This window comes from Myotis myotis, unplaced genomic scaffold (assembly GCF_014108235.1).
Source record: "Myotis myotis isolate mMyoMyo1 unplaced genomic scaffold, mMyoMyo1.p scaffold_m19_p_18, whole genome shotgun sequence".
In the NCBI taxonomy this organism is placed as follows: Eukaryota; Metazoa; Chordata; class Mammalia; order Chiroptera; family Vespertilionidae; genus Myotis; species Myotis myotis.
Window position 1 is genome coordinate 18,171,972 of NW_023416322.1, and position 18,475 is coordinate 18,190,446.

Sequence of the window (18,475 nt, forward strand, 5' to 3'; positions counted from 1 at the left end):
AACTCCCTGGGGACGGGAGCTGGCGCTCTGCCTGCCAATGAGTCTGTAACTCTGTGACCATTAGCTGTAACGACTCCCGGACAGACCCTTCTAAATCACCGCCGGGTTCTGGGCTGCCAAAAGCCATCTGCACCTGGGTGGCTGGCTAATAGCACCCTCATTTTATTCTGTTTTTTCATGTGGAATCCACTGTCCTCCGTCTTCGCTGGAGAGCCAGGGCGGCTCTAAACCCCGTCTGTGATGTGGCGCGGTAGGGAAGGAGAAGCTACAGCCAGGGAGGGGGGAATCTGTGGGAAAAGCCAAGGGGCTCTCTTCTCTAAGTCCAGGACACAGAAAGCCCCTCTGTTCCCAACCACCTGGGCTCACCAGGCTCGTTATGTGAGAAGGCGAGAGCTGACCAGGCAGCCGGGACCCAGGAGCGCCAGAGAAGGGAGCTCCTATGTGGCAGTTCCTGGTGCCCGGGGGTGGGGGGGTGGGGGACTGTGTGAGGCCGCTGGTAATTTTCCGGGCACTCAGTATGCTCCGCGGTGTCACTCACAGAAGCAGTGCCCACGTGGCTGGGGAGCCAGATGGGCTTTATTCTCTGCAAAGGCAGGAAAGGGACGGCAGAGGCGGGGTTTGCTCAGCTCCTCGGCCTTCCTGCTGGCCCTCTGTCTTCCAGCCCTGGATTTACCTTTCCCAGGTCCCCACAGGGAGGGGACAGCCCAGCTGGGTCCCCTGGAAGCCACAGATCTGCTCATTTGCACCCTTCCTGTGCATATTTGTATGTGGGCTGGGGAGACAGATGGCTCCATCCAAGTTGCTGAAAACCCAGCTGGTTATGGCTGCACGAGAATGACCTGAGTGTGGGGCCTGAGCTTTCCCTGCCAGAGCCTTGGGCAAGTTGGGAAATCTGTCCGTCTTTGAACTAGAGCACAGACAGATGAGGTCAGCATCGCACGCATCCCTCCCTGTTCTGTGAGCTATGGGAAGTACAGGAACCGTGACATCAAGCACATTACACCCAGCACCTGGAGCCCTTACATCCCCCCCCCCCTTTTTTTAATCAGGCAGCTTAAATATTAAGGGTAATAAAACAAACCAACAACAGTCAACCTCCTTTGTCTCCCACTTTTTAAACCAAACCTGCACCACCACCCCACTCCAGGTAATGATGAAATAGACTTTCATAAAAAATTCAGAAATAATTCCATGTTTACTGAGCACCTACTTTATTCCAGGAATCACGCTAGGTGCTGGAAATATAAAATTGAATAATGTGTGGCCTCTATGATCAGAGAACTCACAGTCCAGTTGGAAAATACATTTGTTTTATATATATATATATATATATATAGAGAGAGAGAGAGAGAGAGAGAGAGAATAGGTGTAAGTGCTATAATAGAACAGAGTGGCATGGGGACCCAAGAAGGGATCAATTATTTTCCCTGGAGAACAGCAGGACCCAGCCCTGGTGAGGCGATAATTGAAGGAAAGTCAGGCTTCGCCTGGGGCAGAGGTGGGAAGGACAGTTACACCGTGAAGTATGGAGGCCTGTAGAGGACACTGCTGGCTGTTACCCACTGTGAAGTCCCCAGCTCTCTCTGCCTCGCCTCCATTTATTCAGGCATCTACCTCTGTTCACATGATTCTGGGGAGTCCACCTCATCCCGGCTCTGGGGGCAGATCCCAGGGAGGCTACAATAATCCTGGCAGTCGCACTCCTGTGAAGGTTGCGTTTAGAAATGTGTAAATAAAAAAATTCTGGCTCTGTCCAGTGTGGCTCAGTTGGTTGGAGCGTCATCCTGTACACCTGAGTTCAATTCCCGATCGGGGCACACACCCAGGTTGCAGGTTTGATTCTTAGCTGGGGTGCATACAGGAGGGAACGGATGTTTCTCTCTCACATTGATGTTTCTCTTCTCTTCTCTTCTCTTCTCTTCTCTTCTCTTCTCTTCTCTTCTCTTCTCTTCTCTTCTCTTCTCTTCTCTTCTCTTCTCCTCTTCTCTCTCTCTCTCTTTTCCTTCCTTCCTTCCTTCCTTCCTTCCTTCCTTCCTTCCTTCCTTCCTTCCTTTTCTTCTTTCCTTCTTCCCTCCCTCCCTTCCTCCCTCCCTCCCTCCCTCCCTCCCTCCCTCCCTCTCCCTTCCCCTTTCTCTAAAAGAAAAAGAAAAAATTTCTGACCAATGAAATGTGAAGTCTCTGTGGGGTATCTAGCAAACCTTCCTCCCTCCTAAGAAAGCAACAAATGAAGACACGGCTTCTCTTTCTCCCCATAGATGCCTTGTCTCCTCTAAGCAAGGGGGAGAGTTCTCAGCAGGGGAGATATGGTTTGACTGTGGGGTGTAAGTGTAGCTAGAGCAGGAAGCCTCACTGGGAGGTGGCGGAATATCTACAGAAGGGTCTTAGATGAATCAGAGGCCCTGCTCCCCAAAATAGGTGGTGGGTTACTCCTGCAGCCATGGCCATGACCCTGTGACAACAATGCATCTTGATTCAAGGTGATCTCCTGCTGGGGTATAGAAAATAGCGCAACCAGGTGAGGCGATGCAGCTCTAAAAATGGAGGCGGGTCCTTTTTAGCAAAGAATCTGCCTAAATGACGCCCTCCATGGGAACCCTGAAGCTGTGCGCTAGCCTCTCAACCACCCCTAGGGCAATCGCTCACCACTGAAAACATGTGTAAGGTGCTTACAACAGTATCTCAAACATGGCAAGTGCTTAGTCCGTGTTAGCAACCAGCATTATCACAGAGAGCAAAGGGTCCTGTCTGGTGCCAGAGATAGCAGAATAATCTATAAAAGCAATGCAGGGGGTCTGTCTCCTCTTCTCCGCCCCTGGGGGGGGGGGGGTTGGTTAGTCTATTTGCATTGTTATTTCATTTATAACATTTATCTTCTCGAAAGTTTTTCCTTGTAATGTGGGGCCCAGCGGAGCAGTGACGCCGGCAGGGCCCTGGCTGCAGGCTGCATTTGGCCGCCCTGGTCCAAATCTTCAAATTTAGGTTGCTGATCCCACAAGTGTGAACCTCTTGGCTCCGTGTCTGGGCCTCTCTGCTTTCAGTTAGACAGGAAACCAGGGCCGGGCAAACCTCCAAGGTTTCAGATGGGCCTTCTGTTCAGATAAGCTTCCAAGGATGTTCTGCTTGGGAACAGTGGCAGCTCCAGTTCTTTGCTGGATTTTAACTTGTGCCTTTGTGACATACCAACAGATTTAGAGCTGACATTATAATTGGAGTGCAAATGCCCGCATGTGACTGGAATTAACCAGATGTCCACAGATCAGAGACACAAAGCTAACTGACCTCAGGGTGTTAAGCTGAAATACCCTGAGAGGCACCAAGCAATCTAACCCTGTGAGAGATACTTCTTCAGCCATGAGCTTATTTTCAACCCAACTCAGTTTCGTGTTGGGATACAGAGCAGTGGGAAAATGGGCTTTCGAGTCATTCTGCCCTGAGCTCCAGTCTCTGCTCTGTCCCTTATTAGGTGTGGCTGAGTTATTTAATTTCTCTGATCCTCAGTTTCTAGTACCTTTCTCATAGGATTACCCAATCAGATAAGTGCCAAAATCCAGAGCACAATACATGCTCAATAAATGGTGGGGATTATGCGTGAATCCCCAAGGAGAGGAGATTGCTATTGTACAAATTTAGCATCGCTAAAACTAACAATAGTGTTTTCTAGTTCCATTTGGGAGAATTGGACACAGCCTTGGGGAAAGGAAGTTCTTATTTTACCTTTGCAATCGATTCAGCTTTATCAGAAACACAGGATGTTTAGTTTGTTTAACTAACATTCAAAAAATGGCTAACTAGGAACAAATCAACAAGGAGAGAATGCCTGTCAGCATTTAGTGTTTGGCCCTTTTGGAAACAGGATGGGCACCCTATGCAGGCACGGGGATCTCTTCATTCCGGTTCAGATTCACTTACATTCGGGAAGTTGTCGTATCTATGAAGATCTGCTCCACAAACAATGTTTAAGCACCTACTATGTGCCCAATAGTGAAGGGTTCGGTGACTGCAGAGAAAGAGCACGTGGGTGCCATGGGTCAGGTTTGAACTTGAGGGACTCTAAGGTAAAGCATTTTCAGCCAAGAATCTGATCATCCAGATCGCTCCCTCCCAGAAGAACTGTGCGCCCAGGCTCTTTGGGCTGGCGTTTTCCAAAGCATGTGTGGGCCACCCCTCACCCTTTCCTTCACCTCTCCTTGCCGCATTAGAGCCCCTCAATTCTGTTTCAATTTATTAATTATCTGAGAAGTGGCTCTCAAAATATAATCCCTGGGACACAGGTAAGACCAGTTCCTTAAAGTTTAAAGTGCTCGTGCTTAAAAACCAAGTAATCGCAATACATTTTCTCGACAATATATATGACTGCTTATTTCATGCTACACTTTCAAACCCCATGCAATTTGCTCCTTTCAGCAATATTACTCTACTCCACCAGGGCCCTACTTCTTCCTGTCAAAATTCTGTGTTCTGTAGCAAGGCCCTGATTCCATGAATACTTCCAAAAACCATAGCCAAAGTAAATCTGAAAAGATTTTAGCACTATTATAGCATTACTCGCCCATCAATTTAACTGAAGTGTTGAAATGCTTTTGAGCGACGGTAGCTATACGGCAGCATCCTTTCCCCCTCGAGTTTGTCTTGGGGTGAAAACCACAAAGAAACACCTGTCTAATACCCTCCTGCCAAGACTGTCTTCAGTAATGGTAGTCAGCCGAGTCCCTGTGCAATGCTGTGGGAGAACTGCGATGCAATTGTCACTCATCGAGTTGTTCTGGTTGATATCTGGGCATGGCTGCCTTTGTTTATGGCTCATATTGAACACATTTTAATGATCCAAAGAAAATGACTGCAAGTCGCCACTTCCAGTAAAATATCAATTCTGAATAAATAAATGCAAATGCAACTGTTGGTGAGAAGGGATTGCTTTTGATTTCAGCCTGCCTGATTGACTTTGACTTCAGTGGGCACTCTTGCTAAGGGGTGAAAGAACCATCCCATCATCTCAACTCTGGGAGGTACATGTGCACCCGGTTAGGGCTCTAGGCACCCAATTCCGCCAATACAAGCACATCCTGTACTAGCCAGGAAACACCAGAGATCTGCGTTCTCAAAAACATGCCACTTGCTTCTATGACAACGCTGGAAACATGCAAATATTATACATTTAGCAAAATCCCACACATCAGAGAGCAAACTCCTGGCTGTCTGAGATGTTCGACAGTTTTCAGTTTTATTTGACATATTTCTTTCAAGTCTGGCATTTCACGCAAAAAAGGAAATTGGTTGCCTTAGGCCGATTTTTTACTTCTCAAATCCCTTAAGGGAATTATGCCACAAAGTCCTGAAAAATTTGCAATCAGAACTTTGCTCAAAAACTTTCAATGGCTTCTTTTTTTCTTACACAAAAAGTCCAAATCCTTGAGGCTACACAACCTGGTGCCAATGAACTTTCTGCCCTTCCATATTCGCTGCGACACCCTCCCTTTTCCCAATGCCTTATGCTCCAACTACACTGTGTATAACGGACTGTTCCCTAGAACATCCTGTACCTTCAAATTCCATGCAATTTGCTGCTCTTCCCACTTTACTCCACCCTTCCCCTCAACCCCCAATACCCTGCAAGGTCTACCCTCTCCCTTTAAAAATCCTGTATCAAGGCCCTGATTCAATGAGTCCTTCCATAAACCATAGATCAAAATACATTTAAAAGTTTCTTCAACTATTATAACGTTATCTACAATCTATGTGATATTGCGATTATCTACTTACAGTTTATTCACTTTGAGTTCCACCAGCTCTCCCACACCCCAAGGCTGGCACGTAGTATATACTCATTAAGTGTTCTCATGTGTGCTGGAATGAAATAAGGGTTACAGTTACTATTGTGATGTTACTATTGTGGGCATGTTGATGGGATGGGCAGGGAAACAACCACTGAACTGCAGTGAACCCACTGAATAGTTGACAATCTGTCTTGGGTGGGTGGAGCAAGAGTAGAGGAGGGAACAGGTTTAGGATAAGTAGTTTGATAATGACTAAAAGAAGCATTTTAGGAAAAAATAAACACTAATAGGGAGCCAGGATGGGTTCTTGAGCAAGCTCAAGGCAGAAACAAGCCTTCCTCTTTATAAAGATTAGTGTGGAAGCTGACTGCAAAATTGGTTGGAGGTGACAGAGACTACCAACAGGGAGACAAGTGAGGAGGCCAACCCTGTGTTGTAAGAGGAAGGGGAGGGGGGAAGGCCTAGTTAGGATGCTAGGGAATGCGTGGAGAGTTGAGAACTCCTACAAGGCCGTCAGAAGGAAGAGAGGACTCACTGTAGGAAGGGGGTCAAAGAGGAACAGCCATTCCAGCCTGGGAACTTAGTAGGGAGGCATAGTGACTTGGTTCTTCCTTTAGGGGCTGGGGGGAAAATGTTTTTTCTCAGAACATACTTTCGGATTATGGCCAGACAATTGTATGTCGAATGAATATACTGATCAAAAACTTCTCAAGCATTTATAATCTGCTAAGTGCTGTGAATTCAGACAAGAATAAGTATGATTTCTGTCCTCAAGGAGTGCAGATGCAGGGGTAGGTGTGGTCATGGGGAAGAACAGCAGATATTATCAGGACCTCCGGTGCCTTGAGGAGTGATCTGGAGATGACGAGGTGAAGAGGGCGGTTGAGAATGAAGCCTTTCGGGTACAAACAGAAGCTTGAACAAAGAGGAACAGAGCTGAGAAACGGGAGTTCTAAGTGGGTACTGATGATTGGCGTAATAGGTTTCGCCATCTGTATGCCCGCGCCTCGCTCTGACAGATTGCACTCTGCCCCATCCATCACCCAGCACCTACAGAGCTGCAAAGGAATAGTAAATAACAACAGTGAAAACCCAGGAGTAAGTGGAATCAGAGAACCCAGCTCTGAACAGTGAAAAAGATTGCTGTTTACCTCCTCTGCAGTTGATGTTGAACTATTTAATGGTGCATATACAGACAAGGTGAAAACATCCCGCAGCCGTAACACAAATGCGAGCCCTTTGCTTGTCTGGTAGACGAGGTAGGGCAGGAAAACTGTAGATGGAAAATAAAATTCTGTAAACCTGTATGACAGCCAGGAGCCCCCGTGGATATGAAATACTGATTTAGTGCTGCCGCTCTTCTAAGTTCTGAATAAATTACCCGAATACTCTCTAAGCACCTAGGGGGCTGAAATGTTCAGGGGCAAGACGGAGGATTGCCCATTAGTTATTGAAATCATACTGAGATCCTACTGTCAGGCTCCTACTGTCAGGCACTATGACAAAATCACCGTGGTTGGGACAAACAGCAATAGAGTAAGCGGATGTCAAAACTGGCCTAGCCCTGGCCAGTGTGGCTCAGTTGGTTGGAACGTCATCCCGTGCACCAAAAGGTTGCTGGTTCAATTCCTCGTTAGGGCACATACCCAGGTTGTGGGTTCAATCCCCGGTGAAGGCACATAAGGGAGGCAACCCACTGATGTTTCTTTCATACATCGATGTTTCTCTCTCCCCTGATCCCTCTCTCTCAGATCAGTAAAACATATCCTCAGGTGAAGATTTAAAGAACAAGACCTACAACCAAGTTTTGTTTTGTTTTGTTTTTTGCTGACTCATTGAGGGCAGATGTTCTTCAGTACATCAGATCATCAAAGGTGATATGTCCATCGCATGCATAGCACAGGCACGAACAAGCAGAGCAGCTCCAAAGAAGAGGGTTTTTAAGGAGGGTTATGTATGCCAGGGACATGGGGATGTAAGCTGGGTTTCTATTCCTTCGTGATTCTTCTGATGTTTTGTGTGTTCTAGGTTCCTTTGCCACTGGAATCATATAGTGGTTCAAAGTACAGTTTACAGCATAAGGAAATTCCTCCTGAAACCCCAGAGATCCTGATTTCATTCATCTCAGATGAAACCTGGACATCAGTATTTTCAAAAACACTGCCCAGCTGATTGCAAAGTGCAGCCCAAGTTGAGAAGCAGGCCTGACCAAGAAGAGCACTACTGGAAGGTAGACACGGGGGCCTTGGGTGTTAGCCCCTGCCAGCATGGCCGTGATCCTGGCTCCCACACTCCATGCAACACAACCCCGTGCTGACTCACTCCCACCCAGGCAGGGAAGAATGGGAGCTATAGGCTCTAGAGTTCTGTTTTTCAAACTCTGTCCCAGATGCTCCACTTTCACCTACTCTTGCTCCAAAGGTCTGGCTCCTCCAGAGAGGAGGTAGAGGATGAAGAGGTTGGGGGTAGAACTCTGAGGGTGCTACCTCCAGGGACAAGTCACTTTTTGAGACTTCATGGAGACATGTCAACAGCAGCTGGCAGGCAGCCCCTGACTCTGCAAGCACTGTGAAAGCAGGGGCTAAGCTTTTCTGGAGGTGCACCCCCCCCCTTTATACATGGAGTTCATGCCCTGCAGTGACCTGTAGTCAGTGCACATGGGTGCAAATTCCTGGCATCACTTTGGGAGATGAAACATATCACTCCCATCTCACCTGACCACATGGAGGAATCAAGAGGCCCTCCTGTCTGCATGGGTGGGGCAAGGGCTCCAGGCGGAAGAGTCTGCTATGACTTCTGAAGACATGAGAACTGAGTGTCTTCAACAACAACTTTCCAGGTAAGTTCCATTTATCGTTCTGAACTCTCCTGTCCGTTAGGGGAAAGCCCTGTATGGCATTGCTTTTGCTTCAGCAAAATGCCTCCATCGCCAGCCTTCATTCCCTTATTCTGTCTCCTGTAAGGAAGACAGATGAGTAACAGATAGGCATGTAATTAAAACCAGTGACAAAGTTCCTCTCCTGCTGGATTACAGAAATGCTGGGAGGCCTGGGAGGACCCGAGTGTCGGCCAGGCCACTGTCCTCATTTCACAGGAGAGGGGACAGGGCTCCTAAGAGGAGAAGTGACTCGTCTAAAACGCACAGCTAGTTGGTGCCAGACCTGTGTCCTTTAACCTGCTCTCGGAGGTATAATCTTCCAGACTTTCAATCATCCTGACAGCTCTCCTCTGAAGCCTGTCCAAAGCCCTTCTCAGCGAAGCTCCCGGAATGGGACGCATAACCCCAGAGGGTCTGATTTTATCTGCATCTGAAGAGAAGATTGCTCCAGCGTCCCGATTCGAAGTGTGTATCCCAGCGCCAGGCCTGCTCCAGGGTGACTTCTGACGGTGACCCTCTGGCCTATTCTGACATGCTTGAACACGGTCGCCCAGCTCCTGTGTCCTGGGCCTGCTTTGCTTCCCCAAGGGGAATGATGTCCTTATTGAGTCACAACCCGCAAATGATAAAACCTCATATGTGCAAAACATCTTCCTTTCTGCAAACACAAAGCACCTTTCTAAGACGGCCCGCCTCCTGGAGGATAGGCGGCCAAATGCCAACGTTCTGGACAGACAGATTAAAGGCCGGGGTTGAATTAACTTAGCCTGAATCACTTGTGAAGATAGGTGACACCTATTCAGGAAGGCAGAGAGGTGACTTTATCCAGGGTCAGCACTGAGCCAATCAGTCCTCACATAAGGCACCCCTCCCCCACCAGCCCACACTGCTGGCAGAGGTCTCTCCCTTGACTATCCCATAGTTCTGCCATATTCAATGCCCATGTGCTTTCAACTGCATGGCAGACAGACCAAGCCAGTCAAAGAGGCTTAGTCCTTGCCCTTGCAGGAGTTTGCAATTCAGCAATGTTTAAGTCAGCGGTTCTCTACCTGTGGGTCGCGACCCCTTTGGGGGTCGAATGACCCTTTCACAGGGGTTGCCTAAGACCATCCTGCATATCAGATATTTACATTACGATTCATAACAGTAGCAACATTACAGTTATGAAGTAGCAACGAAAATAATTTTATGGTTGGGTCACAACATGAGGAACTGTATTTAAAGGGACAGAAGGTTGAGAGCCACTGGTAAGTCATCAGGGCATCTGTTTGTTTTCCAGATCTCACCAGGCTACATTCCTATAAATGGGGATTTTAGGCCTTTGAGTTCGGTCAGGATCAACTGCCTGGCCCCATGCTCCCTGAACACTTTATTTTCCCTCACTGCGTGCATCCCATGTCCTGGACTCTCTTAGCTGTCTCATACTTTGCCCTTCTCCCCACCCCCTGGGCTCCAGGCCAGGAGCTCCCGACCTGCAGGGCCTGCATGAAGGGACGGTCCATGCATGTCTGTGGAGTGGATGTGTGCTCCAAGGAAGCCCCCCTGCAGGCCCCCACCCCACCTCTGGGCGCCACCACTCCGCATGTGTCCCAGGAAACAGGGAAGTGCTTCCTATGTGTAGTGTATGGGTTCTGCTGAGGAGTGTGGATGCTGCTCCATCCTCAAGCTCATGAGTCAGTGTTCAACTCCTTCAGAAAGCAGCCGTCTCCAACATCTAGGGCTGAGGCCTCGCCCAGTGTCTCACTGTGAGCACAGAGGGGAGCGGGGAGCAAGCAGACACTAAGCTAACTCCAAGGCCCCACCAAACTGCCCTGGAGGAAGGACACATTCAATATTTATGGGTGATTTGACAATGATGTCCTCATTACCTCCTTAGAAACACTCCGAGGAAGGCTCCTGTCTGCTGCCGTTTCTCCTGCCTCATAATGTCTGACGCCGGACTGCTGAGCGCACAGCACTCTAAACACTGAGCTCCCTTGGGATGGTGCCCAAAGCAAGATTTGGGGAACACAAATATTTCCGTAATTCCTGGGGTGAAGCTACTGCCTGGAAGCCACTGGGGTGAAATCTCAGCAGGGGGCTTGTGATTCCCCAGCCTCTGTCCCCACCCTCCCAGCAGGGAGACAAGCAAAATGAGTGGCCGGCCCTCTGGCCTTCCTCCTCAAAGGGACTCGCGGCTGTTACTGTTGGCCCAGGCCATGACCCTGTGCTCAGGACAGCCGCAAATTCACATGTGAGAAGATCATGTCCCTCCAATAACCCTATGAATAGCTACATTCATCGAGCACTCGTTATGAGGCAAGCTCATCCCATGGTTACCTTATTTAATATGACCCTATGAAGCAGGCACTCTATGTCTGAGTTACAGACGAGCAGGTACATGAATTTCTCAGTGTCACATATTTTAAGTTTAGCACATTGCAGAATCGGAAATTCTAACACAGCGCAGGCCAGGTGCCCACTGGCCATCCTGTTTCCATTTCACAATCCCGCCGCTGATGGCTGGCGGCCTCGGGAGGATCAGGCCAAGGGACCGGACAGCCAAGGCAGCAGGATGGAAAAGGAGCAGAGAGTCAAGAGTTCACATGGAGAAAACCGGAAAGGCAACGTGACTGCTTCATCCAACAGAGGCACCACCTCTGATTAAGCTTCTTCAACAAAATACTGGAGGGTGGAGGGAGGCCCCTGGATGGGGAGCACAGCCTTGGCAGGAATCTGAGATGCGCGTGCGTGCACACACACACACACACACTCACAACAGAGTTCACTGACATCAAAAACACAGACAGCCTTCTGTTCCCTTCTGTTTTCTGGGTTTCTGCAATGCATCCCAGACAGAAGAATTCAATAGACTGAAATTGTAAAACTAAAGTCAGTGGCAAGGCCCAGAGAGTGGAAGCTTTAGAAGAGAAAATCTTTGCTTTTTTCCTGGAAGTACCTCAAGAGGGAAAAAAAAGCCATTTGAAGGAAACTCAGTGCCCGTGAACAACTAGACAATATAAAACATTAGATGTGAGAAAGGATTTGGCCAACTGCAAAGGGCCACACCACAACCTACCCCTCTACCTTAGAACTGACCGCCCCCACCTGGCCCCCACTTTAGCTTATAGACCCCTTTACAATGATTCCTAGAATACTTTTTTGCACATATTTAATATCCATCTCTTCCCTTTTAGACTGTAAGCTACCTAAGGGGTGGTTTGTACATCAATCCTTCATATGGTGACGCAAACATAGGAACTCAGTAATCATTGGCTAAATTAATCCATGACTGTTTATTTTGCCTTCCAATACCAAGCCAAAAGAACATGCTGCTTCTCTGTCTTTGAAATCTGTATGTCAGTAATCATGAACTTGAACTGATGTGAACCTAGATGCTCTTCTTTCAAGGCAGTCATAAATGAGTCCAGGCTTGGAAGTCAGGCAATGCCTGGCTTGGGTTTGATTCCTGGCTCTGCCACTCACTTAACCATTACTTGATTTTTCTGCCCCATGTTCTCATTTGTAAAATTCAAAGTCTAGGAAACTCAGAGAACCATTGCAAGGTGGAGTATTATTCTCAACACAACCGCCATGAGTGAATCTTTAAAAGTATATGTTAGACCATGTCATGCATCTGCTCAAATCTCTCCAATGATTTATCATTTAATTCAGAGTAAAAGTCAAGCTCCTTCCATTGGCCTACAAGACCCTACTGGATCTGGCCCCCACATACTGCTCTCCTCTGCCCAGTCATGTGGGCCTTTACTTGAACTCTTCATGTTCCACCTGCCTGAGGGCCTTTCCATTGGCTGTTCCCTCTGCATTGAGCTGTCTTCTCCAAGATACCCATGCGGCCAACCTCTTTTACTGCTTCAAGTGCCACCTTCTCAGTAAGGCCTACCATTATCTGATTTAAAATTGCAATCTGAATCACAATCCTGATTCATTATACTCTGATCTATTATTTTTCCAAAGAATGTATCCCCGTTTAACATATTCTCTCTTGTTCCCTATGTATATGTGTATTGCCTGGGAGTTTCCTATGCTAATCTCACCAGCAAATCTTTTCCAAGAGCCCTAGTTTTTGTGTGTTTTGTATATTGATGTGCCTAGAACAGTGCCTGGCACACAGTGTGGGCACTCACTCAATAAATGATTTTTGAATGAAGGTAGAGTGAAGTTAGTAAATTCCTGGCACACATAAAAGCCTTGATAATTGTAGCCATCATTACCACCACAACCACCATCATCATCATCATCATCACTACATCATCATCTTTGGGTCAATGGTGCCTCTCTTATAGTCTTGAGGAGAATAAAAGAGTTAAGGTGTATAATGCATCTAGCACAAGGTTGGTACGTAGTACATACTTGATATTTTCTTTTTTCTTCTTTTGTGACTTTTTATGTTATTCCCTTTTTATGGAGGACCCTTATAAAGCAAAATCAACTAGTTAGTGCACATGTAAGTGTCATACAGGATCATTTATAGAGCGCTCTAGAACTGTTGATTAATCATTACTACTATTACCAGCTGAGTATCAAAACTGAATTTATGTGACTTTGCATTCTTTTGATCATGATTCCCTGTATTAAGCAACTTTCTGCTACTTTTCTCTATAAACCATGAAGAAGGAGGGAATAGAGGAGAAGTAAAAACATACATTTTAGCTTTTATAATACTTGGGTTTACATATATATACCAAGGGGAAAAATATCTACAGAAAAAGAAAATTACATTACCAGCTTAAAGTGGAACATTCTCTAGAAAGTTATATAAGCATAAAAATGGTACTGAAGAATACAAAGGTAGACACTTCCATGTTAGTGGCTGGAAATAGACTATAGATGTTTCCAAGCAGCAGAAATATGAACTTTTTGTTTTACCTTTTCTTTTCTCTCTCCTATGTCAGTGTAAAGAAAATCATTTCAAATGTTTAGCGCATGCTGGTGCACAAATCCTGCCTGTGGACAGTTAATACAAAACACAGTAATGGTTCATCTCCCCTACCTCTTGGCAATGCAGAGAATGCACAGAATTCCAAGGTCTAGATAGGACCGACCATCAGGACAAGTTCCTTCTGGCTGTCACGTCCAGTGGAGCCCTTCGGCTGGAAAAGCACCTACATCGCCCTCTTTTCCTTAAAACCCCAAGCATCATTGCTGTGTGTCTTGCTCATCCTTCCTTTTAGATAAATATTTCTTATCATTTCTTTTTCCAAGTCAAGTAATCCTGGAATGCTGCACGGAGCAGCCCTAGCAGTTGTTGATGGAATTGTCTTTACATCAGCCTGGAAGTGTGCCATTCTGTTTTTCTTGTAAAATGCTTTTACAAGAAACCATACTTTTCATGTCACATTAGAAAGTCAAATGGCTCTTTTATAAATTCTATACTTCTTTAATTGGAAATCATGTCCAGATGCCAACTCTTTTACCATGCCAATAAATATATCTTCTGCATAAAATGTGCATTATCTTAACTTCCTACTGGCCAATCCCTCCCCCAACTTAGGGGATAAATAGTCAGAGTTGGTGTACCGGTGTGACAGCCAAGTGTGTTTTGTCTGGGGTGGTTTCCTGGAGACAAAGCTAAGGTGGAATTCACACCCAAGTTTAAATACAAAGTTCAAATGGTAAACAAATATACACATTAGTCCTGAAGGTAAGAGGCGGGGCTGCAGCTAAGATTCTAAAGCCAGGAGTGGGACTTATGTGAAGCAACAAGGAACCGTGATATGTTTACACAATGGACTACTACTCCGTTGTAAAAAAGAAGGAAATCTTACCTTTTGCAACAGCATGGATAGACCTGGTGAACATTATGTTTAAGTTAAAGAAACAGTCAAAGAAAGATAAGTACCATATGATTTCACTTGTATGTGGAATCTAATGAACAAAATAAACGAATAAACAAAATAAAAATAAATCCATAGATGCTAAGTACATACTGCCCGCTGTCAGAGGGGAGGGGAGTTGGTGGCTGGGTGAAAAAGAGATGAAAGGAAAAAACCAAAAACTCATAGACACAGACAACAGTATACCAGATACCAGAGGGAAGGGGAGTGAGGGGAACCAGAAGAAGGTAAAAGGGGGATAAATGGTGACAGAGGAGATTTGAGTTTGGATGGAAGACACAATACAATATACAGATGACATATTATGGAATGGTACACTTGAAACCTATTTAATTTTGTTAGCCGAAGTCACCCAAATAAATTCAATAAAAACTAAAAAAAAAAATTTTCCTCATACCCGTCTGTACCACTGAGCCACAGTGGCCGGGCAAGAGAGTCTTAGTTTGTAAGTTGTCCACAGACCCTTAGATCGGCCATCAACTGAAAGGTACCGGGCACTAGCCAGCTTTAGTTTGCAAACATCCTTTGCATATGAGTTCCTGGTCCACGTCACAGCTGTTCTAAAGATTGGGATCACCGCTGTATGTTCTGAAGTTATGACTGCTAATCTCTGGTGACTTCCAAAGGGATGAGTTAGGGAGGTGAATGAATATGTGTGTTATGGCATTACAGGCTGGTGGAAGAAAAGATTAGGGGGAAAAACTAATGGAATTTTGCCTCCAAATGATTACACTATCCCAAAAAGAGGAAGAGGAGTCACATATTCAAATCCTGGGTAAATCCTAACCTTCTAATAGACTGCTGAAGGCCAAGTGGTAGTTGTTATGACAAGAAATTCCTGATGACCTATGTGCGACGCGCAAAGGAATTCCAAGAACAAAAAGGATGACATTTGTTGTTATAAAAGTTCATGTTTCTGAATAGTGGGGGGAAAGAGATCACAGGAGATGTCGCCAAATCTCCTGTGCATATTGTTTGTATAAACTTATTTCTCCTGATTGTAGATCAATGACATTTTCTTTTCTCGAAAACTTTTCCTAGAAAGAAAACGGACTCCTGGGCTGCTGCAGGATAGGTCAGTGGTTGGCTTAATCACTCCTCCAGGGGCCTGAGAGAAGAAGCTCTGACAGATGGTTTTCTATAAGAGAGCAAGCTTGCTGTTAACGCAGTGCCTCCCTTCCCCTCAGAGGCCCTACAGGGGGAAATCAAAAGACTCGCTTTTGCCTCCTAATCAGCACTTGTTTTTCAAAGATTATAAAGCAGCTTATTATTAGAGCTCCACAGGGTCAGGAAACTTCAAATGAAGTAAGATTTGATATTGATAAGCACTGTGCTCCCTTCCAGAAAGATTGTTTCAATATAAATGCAGCCTCCTTAGACCTGCACATCCACTCCTTCCCCATCACAAGTCTGTAGAATACATATGACATGGCACTCATAGGTTTTTCTTACCCATTGGTACATGTCGCTCAAGCTATTGCTGTCCTCTATGTGTCAGGCACAGGCAGAGGCTGGATGTGGATGTGATTAAGAGCACAGATCCTGGGGCAGGCAGATGTAGGCAGATGTGAGTCTCCTTCTAATGGTGGGAACTTGGGCCACTCACATAACCTCTCTGAGATTTCATGTCTCCATTTGTAAAATGGGATCGTTTGCTTGGATTAAAGGAAACAGTGGATATAAAGTGTTTACCACCTTACCTGGTACACAGTTACCAGACATGAAACAGCAGCTACTATCATTGTCAGTCCTACCAGGCACTGAAAGAAGACATGGTCCCTGACCTCCGCGACCCTAAAATCCAGTGGCAAGACAAGACGTGGGCAAGCACTAGGATCACTGAAAGTGCCAGCATTGCATAATGCCTGCCACGGATTATTTAAATGAGGTAGTTGTACATCTAGCCAGAACATCTGAAAACTTTATGCAGTAACAGATGGAACAGAATCATGCTTTCATTGCTAGTTCAATATTATTTCATCTCTTACAATTATTAAAAATCCTGCCTTCTCTGGACACAGGCTGGGGTATGGCCTAGACCCCTTTCCTGACGCTTTTTTCTTGATGTGTGGAGATCCTTTTTTTCTAGTTAATTTCAGTTTACTGCAATGTGACTTGAGTATACTAGTCACTACAACAGCTAAATGTCATCGGTTAGATGTTAGGCGTTATGCAAATAATTAAAATATGTTAGAGAGGTATGAGAAAAGAGTAAATTCATAAAGCAAAGATGAAATGCTCTGTCATTTCTAGCCGGGAAGCAAAGGCCAAGATAAAGTCAGAAGTATAGGAGATGGGGGGAGGGAATGCCTATGAAAGATAAAGGGCAGTGGGAACAGGAAAAGGCAGAGAGAGTCTTCAGTCTGTGATGCAGGTCTGACAGCTTCGAAAGGAGAAGAGGAAGGAAAGAAGGTGGAAATAAGCACTTCAGACTGCAGTGAAGTCTGAGAAAGTCTCAGCCAGCCCACTGGGGTATCACAACTGGCAGAATGACCAGGCTCTATCGGCCCACCATGCTCTGTCACTGCTTGGGAGCCTCCAGTGAGAGAGGGCTGGGGCTGAATATTGCCGTGATTCAAAGGAGGTCATCTGGCGTCTGTCAGTTACCCGCACTCCTCCCAGCAGGTTCTTGAAGGGAGGTCTGAGGGGTGCACCTCCGTGGCGGCCACAGATGGTCTATAGAATGAGGCAATCAGAGAAGAACAAAGAGCTCTCAGAGACAAAAAGAGTGATTACTGAAGCTAGACATTCAACTGAAGGATTGAAAATTAAAGTTGAGAAAATCTCTCAAAATGTAGAATGAGTCAAAGAGATAGAAATACGTAAAATTTTTAAAATGAGACATTAGAAGAGCGATCCAAGAAAGCCATTACCCTATTAATCGGAATCACAGGGGAAATGAAAGAGATAAGAAAAAACATATCACGAAGAGAAGAGAAATACCTGGAACTGAAAACTAGGTACAGTGTTCAGCACAATGAATTTTAAAAATACCTTCACCTGGATACAACTACATAAAATCACCCAACACTTAAAAAAAAAATCCCCAAAGCTTTCAGAGAGATACCATAGTTCACCTGTGAAGAAAGGAGAATCACAGACTGTCATCAGACTTATAAAGAATTATGCTGGGCCCTACCTGGTTTGGCTCAGTGAATAGAGCACTGGCCTGTGAACGGAAGGGTCCCAGGTTTGATTCTGGTCAGGGGTACATGCCTGGGTTGCAGGCTTGTCCAATGTGCAGGAAGCAGCCAATCAATGATTCCATCTCATCACTGATGTTTCTACCTCTCTCTTCCTCTCTGAAATCAATAAAAAATATATATTTTTTTAAAAAGAATTATGCTGGATGCTAGACAACAAAAGGTGGAGTGGTTTAAAGACATTAAAGAAAGTGATTTTCATTCTAAAACTCTCTACCTGGTCAATAATGAGAGAAGATTAAAGCATGAAAGCATTTTTTCAAAATGTCATTTACAAGCAACTTGCCTTAGTCACTAGAGGAGGTGATCAAGCACAATTGGAATAAAAAAGAAGCCCTAGCCGGGTTGGCTCGGTGGATAGAGCATCAGCCTGCGGACCGAAGGGTCCCAGGTTCGATTCCAGTCAAGGGCATGTACCTTGGTTGCGGGCACATCCCCAGTAGGAGGTGCGCAGAAGGCAGCTGATCGATGTTTCTCTCTCATCGATGTTTCTAGTTCTCTATCCCTCTCCCTTCTTCTCTGTAAAAAATCAATAAAATATATTTTTTTAAAAAGAAAAAGAAAGACAAAAGTCAAGAAACAGTTAATTCAACCAAGTCAAACAATGATGGGGATTTTCAGGATGTTATTTACAGCAGATCTAGAAAACCTCAGTCCAGGCTGGAGTAAGAGGCCACAAAGGACCAGGAGGGAAGTCTCAATGGAATTAAAGGTGTGATTAACACTGATAATAATTGAGGATATAGTAAAATGCTGAAATGCCCCCCTCTTCTATCAAATAAG

The 18,475-nt window shown here is 45.6% G+C and overlaps 1 long non-coding RNA gene across 1 annotated transcript in view; it reads right to left on the bottom strand.

The window, feature by feature from the left end:
* The window catches only part of LOC118673097, a 69,530-nt gene that overhangs the window by 23,463 nt on the left and 27,592 nt on the right, over positions 1–18,475 (bottom strand). The window contains exons 5-7 of the long non-coding RNA XR_004973304.1: positions 8,489–8,730; positions 6,926–7,047; positions 5,761–5,844 (exon numbers count right to left, since the gene is read on the bottom strand). This is a non-coding gene — a long non-coding RNA (uncharacterized LOC118673097). The remainder of the gene's footprint in view (positions 1–5,760; positions 5,845–6,925; positions 7,048–8,488; positions 8,731–18,475) is intronic.